The 7,128-nt window shown below is 48.5% G+C and overlaps 1 non-coding gene and 1 pseudogene across 1 annotated transcript; both read right to left on the bottom strand.

Annotated features, from left to right (window-relative positions):
* Positions 1-5,475: 5,475 nt before the first annotated feature.
* On the bottom strand, positions 5,476-5,646 carry LOC144808075 (U1 spliceosomal RNA). The gene has a single exon (XR_013606613.1). It is a non-coding gene; the product is annotated as a U1 spliceosomal RNA (small nuclear RNA).
* A 178-nt stretch (positions 5,647-5,824) lies between these two features.
* LOC144807994 (uncharacterized) lies at positions 5,825-7,128 on the bottom strand (annotated as a pseudogene).

The following is a 7,128-nucleotide window of genomic DNA, read 5'->3' as shown; positions in this document are numbered from 1 at the left end:
GGCATAACATTACCTAATTTGCATATTCTGAGAATATTTAGTACCGTATAGAGTGGAGAGGGATATATACAGGTACCAATTATATCCTGTAGCCTTGAAAAAACTCAGTGACAAGCAGGACCACTCAATCCCCCTAATGAGTAATATACACCACAGTGGGTAAATGGAAGAGGGCGAAAACAGCCACAACCAGCACCCTGTGGAGTATGGGAGGCCCTAAAGAGCCCCTCGCTTTGCAGCAAAGATTACCTGGGGAGGTGCCGCGTGCACAGGCCTGATGCTGGAAATCTCCGCCCTGCCTTCTTTCTCACGCTATAGAAAACTAACAAAAAAGCAAATACATCAATAAACCCATGGACTTGGCTGCTAAGTGCTCTGCAGGTGTAATGTCTGGCGCGGCGAGGCCAGTGTCGCACACGGCCCACTGCACGCGCCAGCTCGAGTCCGCCACAGGGGTTTGGATGACGTCCCCAACTAGCCCGGGCTCCGAAGACTTTTCTGGTTCAGGGGAGGAAGAGAACTGAAACATTAACAGCTGGCCATATGATCATCTCTCTAACTCAGCAAAGGCCACATCACAGCCCATCGGGTGACGTTTTTCAGCACACACAACCAACCAGTCCACACAGAACATGCCGCACCCATGCACAATAAGTTTCAAGAGAGCGAGTAATGCTCACACGCCAACCCCCTCCACCATACTGCCCACGACACCAAATCACGCATGTAAAGCTAAACAGACAGCCAACTAAGGTGCACAGGACTCGAAAAAAGTCACGAGCCGAGTCCGACCGCGAAGGAAATCTCACAATCCTGGCAGTCTGGGGGCTACAGCAGTGGCAGTGGCAGTGGGGAGGGGGGCTAAAAATGAAGTAAAAGTGAAAACTTACCCCCAGGTCAGCGCCGTCTCTGCTCTGGGTTGGGGTCCGCATTGGCGCCTCCCGCCTTCAACGTCTTCCAGCCTTAGACTAGCCTGACTGCGAGGTGTTTCACTCTCAGCCAATCCAGGCGCTGCATTAGCAGCACCAGGATTGGCTCGAGCAGGGATGCCCCCTGCCCATTAGGAGACCGGGGGCTGCTGCATGAAGCAACCCTTGCTCTCCTAAGGGGAAGGCAGTGGCTAGTAGTGCGCATGTTTGGGCTGGTCATAAAAATGAACAGCCCAAAAGCAAACATGCGCACGATTGCTGCTGGGCTCACAACAACACACAATAGTCTGTCTGTCACTCACCAAAGTGGACGTGGCCCGGTGCCGGAATTATCATGCGTCAGTGACTGTGTGAGCCTCAGCCGCCGCAAGTGGTGAGCCGCGAGTTATAATTTATGGGCATGTGGCATTAGTGGCATTAATGGGGAAATGCCCCAGCGCCCAAATGGATGCACCGCCACTGTCTATCTAACTATCGCACTCACTCTATCTATCTATCGCCCTCCCTCTATCTATCTATCTATCGCCCTCACTCTATCTATCTATCTATCTATCTATCTATCTATCTATCTATCTATCTATCTATCTATCTATCTATCTATCTATCTATCTATCTATCTATCTATATATCTATCTATCTATCGATTTCTATATCTATCTATCTATCTATCTATCTATCTATCTATCTATCTATCTATCTATCTATCTATCTATCTATCTATCGCCCTCACTCTATCTAGCTATCGCACTCACTCTATCTATCTATCGCCCTCCCTCTATCTATCTATCTATCGCCCTCACTCTATCTAACTATCGCCCTCACTCTATCTATCTATCGCACTCACTCGATCTATCTATCGCCCTTACTCTATCTATCTATCGCCCTCCCTCTATCTATCGCATCATCACAGCATCACTCAGCACCACCACAGCATAACTCAGGGGCACCACAACATCACTATGCACTACCACAGCATCACTGAATGCCACAGCATCACTCGTCGCCACCACAACATCACTCAGCGCCACCACAGCACCAATCTGTGCAACCATTCAACAACAACTGGTTCAAATATGTTCTCTCAATGTTTTAAGCTTTATTACAAATGTCACAAAAAGATCTTAATATTTCACTTCGGTTTGTGTATTTTCTTCACAATAAAATACACTGAACACAATCTTCACAAGAGTTATTTACAAACATTTAAGCTATTGCCATTATAAATTACAATAGCTTTTATTTAAGTATTAATTATTAAAACAAAATAAAAGCCATTGTTCTTTGTAATATCAATACATGTAAGTCACGTAAATACAACACATTTTGCATTACAAATGCTATAGGTGTCACAATTGCGAAAGTTAAAACTATTGGCATTGTAAATGACAAAGCTATTCATTTCGCTATTTTCAAAACAAACACATAAATAAAAAATGTGTCATTTACAATACCAATAGTTCAAACTTTCCTAATGCGAGACCTATTGCATTACAAATGCTTGTTTAGGACTTGTGCCCTGCCCAGCCCCTTTGTCTCTGCTCTGCTGACACCTCCTAGATAACAAACACGCCCCTGCTGGAGAGCAGGAGGGTGAAATGAGGAGAAGTTCAGACTGTTGGGTTCATTTCTTCACCAGAGGGGCGAAGGAGGGAGGGGGATTTGCTCTCTGTAAAGCAGAGGGGACAAGTGGAGGCTGCTTTTTTCCTTCTAGAGTCCTCCGCCTCTGTCGTGAAGAAAGTAATCCGTCTCCTCATTTCACCCTTCTTCTCCACAAACCCAGCGCACCTTCTCGTCATTTCACCCTTCTTGTAATCCGTCTCCTCATTTCATCCTTCTGCTCTACAAAGCCCAATGCACCATCTCCTCATTTCACCCTTCTTGTAATCCGTCTCCTCATTTCATCCCTCTGCTCTACAAAGTCCAGCGCACCTTCTCCTCATTTCACCCTTCTTGTAATCCGTCTCCTCATTTCATCCCTCCGCTCTACAAAGTCCAGCGCACCTTCTCCTCATTTCACCCTTCTTGTAATCCGTCTCCTCATTTCATCCTTCTGCTCTACAAAGTCCAATGCATCATCTCCTCATTTCACCCTTCTTGTAATCCGTCTCCTCATTTCATCCCTCTACTCTACAAAGTCCGGCGCACCTTCTCCTTATTCCACCCTTCTTGTAATCCGTCTCCTCATTTCATCCCTCCGCTCTACAAAGTCCAGCGCACCTTCTCCTCATTTCACCCTTCTTGTAATCCGTCTCCTCATTTCATCCTTCTGCTCTACAAAGTCCAATGCATCATCTCCTCATTTCACCCTTCTTGTAATCCGTCTCCTCATTTCATCCCTCTACTCTACAAAGTCCGGCGCACCTTCTCCTCATTTCACCCTTCTTGTAATCCGTCTCCTCATTTCATCCCTCCGCTCTACAAAGTCCAGCGCACCTTCTCCTCATTTCACCCTTCTTGTAATCCGTCTCCTCATTTCATCCTTCTGCTCTACAAAGTCCAGCGCACCTTCTCCTCATTTCACCCATCTTGTAATCCGTCTCCTCATTTCATCCCTCCGCTCTACAAAGTCCAGCGCACCTTCTCCTCATTTCACCCTTCTTGTAATCCGTCTCCTCATTTCATCCTTCTGCTCTACAAAGTCCTGCGCACCTTCTCCTCATTTCACTCTTCTTCTCTGGTGATCAACAAAGGCTTCTCTTTCTTCAATCGTCTTCATTCTCCCCAAAGCAGGAACGTTTGTTAATTAGCAACAGGTGTGTAGGAACGAGGACGCGTATTACGTGTCCTGCTCTAACCTGACTTTCAGCAGAGAGATGCCCCCATCGATATTACTCATCCAAATACCCACACTCCTTTGAACTATCCGTATCTTTTGTTTAATTTACTATTCGGACGCTTCCTCCAGGAAACGTCTTTCAAAAATTCAAGAAGTGAGTTTCACTGCCACACGAAGTGCAAGTGGAACTTCATTCCTGGATCCATGCGTCACACGTCAAAGAGTTGCAGAGTTATTCGCATTTTAGAGAAGCGAGAACCACGGCCGCCCAGTAAGGTTAGGGTGAGGCTGCACTTGTGACGATTAACGATAGAGAGTTAGGAGAGAATCTACGAACACAGGGTTCATTAAGGTAGTTATTCGTGGCCTTAGGGAGGAAAAGCAAATGCAATGAGGGTTTGTATGCAGATATTTCGCAAAGGATTGTGGGCAGGCGGTGACGCTGCAGTTGTTTGACCCCCAGCTGTGGAAGCGCTTTCAAAGAGACCGACAGTGGACCCGTGACCTGCACACTCACGCCCACCGTGTGACACCAGCTCCACTCCCTTCACACGGTCACCGTGTGACACCAGCTCCACTCCCTTCACACGGTCACCGTGTGAGGAGTCCAATCACACACTCACAGCAAGCTGTATCCTGCTCTGGATTGTCGCTTCAAGTGCAAATAACAGGATTATTTCACAGCGCTCACAGTTGTTGAATGTCACTCATAATTACACGGAAATTACGAACATATCACCCATAAGCAATCTATGCATTTTCTACTCTCGTCATTGGCTAAAAATAGGTTCCACGCAGGCACAGACAGCCCCAGCCCCTTTGTCTCTGCTCTGCTGGCACCTCGTAGATCACAAGCACGCCCCTGCTAGAGAGCAGGAGGGTGAAATGAGGAGTAGTTGGGTTCATTTCTTTGGGGGGGGAGGGGGTTGCTCTCTTGAAAACAGAGGGGACACGTGGAGGCTGCTTTGTTCCTTCTAGAGTCCTCTGCCGCTCTCGTGAAGAAAGTAATTTGTCTCCTCATTTCATCCTTCTTGTAATCCGCCTCCTCATTTCACCCTCCTGCTCTACAAAGCCCAGTGTGCCTTCTCCGCATTTCACCCTCCTGCTCTACAAAGCCCAGCGCACCTTCTCCTCATTTCACCCTTCTTCTCTTGGGATCATGAAATGCTTCTCTCTTTCTTCTGTCGTCTGACTTCTCTGCAAAGCAGGAGGATGCTTAAGATTTACAAGTGACAGGTGTGCGAGATCAAAGTCGCTTATTGTGAGTCCTGTTTATACCTGACTTTCAAGAAAAAACAACTCGTAATGTTTTATCTCCATCGATATTAAATATCCTAATACCTTCGAGCATTTAAATGATCAAATATCTCACATTAACTTGCTATGCAGATGCTCCTCCTGGAAACGTCTTTCAAAAATTCAAGAAAACAGTTTCACTGGCACACGAAGTGGAAGGGAAACATCACTATTTTTTTTTCTTCCAGAAGCAGGGGCCTTATTTATGAAGGCCTTGCGCCGCCGGTGCGTCACTTTTAACATGGGAAAAAGTGACGCACCGGCGGCGCAAGGCCTTCATAAATAAGGCCCCAGGTTTCTAAGCCCTAACACAGCATCCCCCAGGCTTGAAAATGCGCATATGTCATTGGCCCTCGCCCACGTCCCATTCCAGCCAGCTTACAGCACCCTGGACGGACCACAAGAAACGTCAAAGGGTGCTCCAGACTCCTTTTTATTTGTTTCCTTTTTTGTCTTTTTTGAAACCAGAGTGATCAGGGGAAAGCGCAAACGCAGTCCTCCACTACCAGAAATTATGCAGTTGAGTATCCCGCATTTGGGGACATCGCAGGGGCCAGCACATCCGAAGTGCAATGGATGAGCCTCACCCTGGGAGAACCACCTTTTTTGGGGGGGGCGGCGGGCAGCGTTCTATTAAGTGCTTAAAAGTTTGCGATACATAGTTTTTAAGGAAGTGGTACCTCCCCCTTAGGGAAGGCAGTCCACTTTAACTTTTCAATCAAAGCATTTAAACCTTAACATGTCATCAGTTTGGGGTTCAGAAATGTTTGCAGATATCGTTTACGGTTTTAATGGGGCCACCACTTGGGGAAGGGGGTTTTTGTTACAGTTCTTCCTCCTCCTCACTTTCCTGCTTGTCCATGGTTGCATAGTTTCTAAGTAGGCTGAGCACCATCCTGCGGCACCCTTCTCGGTTCACCACCTCTCCATTGGTCACCAGGCGGGTCCTGGCGAACAGGAGAATGTCTTTAATACAGCAAAGGAGCCTCCAGCACCCCTGGATAGCTTCCTCTGTGTGTGTCCCTGGAAACAGCCCGTACATCATGGACTGTTCAGTAATGTTCTCGTAGGGGATGAGGGCTAGCAGTTCTTGGCATAAGACAGCCCGTAGTCTCTGGGCAAAGGGGCAGGCCCAGAAGAGATGGTGTGCAGATTCCTCTGCGGGGCATCCCCTTGGGCAGTTCCTGTGTGGGCACAGGCCTCTGCTGTGCATGAAGGACCTTACTGGCAGGCCCCCCTTCACAGACATCCATGCTATGTCCTTGTGTCTGTTGGTCAGACTTGGGGAGGATACATTCCCCCACACGTGCGCTGCCGTTGCTGGGGCAGGTCGCTTACTAGTTCGGTGGTGTCCCTGGTCCTGATCAGTTTGCGGATTGTCCTGGGCTTCCAAAGGCAAGGAGTGACACAGTTCAGCCCAAATTCACCCACAAACTTTTCCACCTCCCTGTAGTACCATGGGAGGTCCCAGTTGAAAGTCACTGCATTTTCCCACTTATCCCATCCCAGCCGTCTCCACACCAGGAGAAGGAAAAAGCGGAAGACTTTGTAGGCAGAGTGGTCCTTGTTAATGTTTAACAGGGTTATCCGGACGCAGCCACACACAAAGAAAGCCCTGAGGATCGTTGGGATGTCGGGGACTGCCTTCCCCCCTTTGCGGTATTCCTTGTGCATGACCGACCGTTTCACCCTGTCCATCTTTGAGTGCCAGACGAAATGGAACACCATACTGTTGATGGCCCGTGCTACGTTGGCCAGGAGTGGCCAGGCCTGTGTCACATACTGCAGCACGGGCAGGGCGTCGTTCCTGAGCATCAGAGCCTTCCCTTCAATGCTCAGGTTTCTAAGGCTCCAGAGACCCAGTTTCTGCTTCACCTTGGCCAAGCGTTCGTTCCAGCTCTTCGCTGCCGCCCCTGGTCCTCCAAACCAGACGCCGAGGATCTTCATCAGTCCTGCCTCGATGGGGAAGGGGAGAGGCTCGTTGCAGAGGTCCCATCGCCCGAAGAGTTTGGCCTGCGACTTGTCCACGTTTATTTTCGCCCCTGATGCCTTGCCGAAGTCTGTGCACGCCTCCAGCAGGGATTTGACTGATTCTCCATCCGCGCCGAAGAGGGTGACATCGTCCAT

The sequence above is a fragment of the Lissotriton helveticus genome, chromosome 1_2 (genome assembly GCF_964261635.1).
Source record: "Lissotriton helveticus chromosome 1_2, aLisHel1.1, whole genome shotgun sequence".
Taxonomy (NCBI): Eukaryota; Metazoa; Chordata; class Amphibia; order Caudata; family Salamandridae; genus Lissotriton; species Lissotriton helveticus.
The sequence above is the reverse complement of the archived record's forward strand: the minus strand, read 5'-3'. Positions and strand labels throughout refer to the sequence as shown.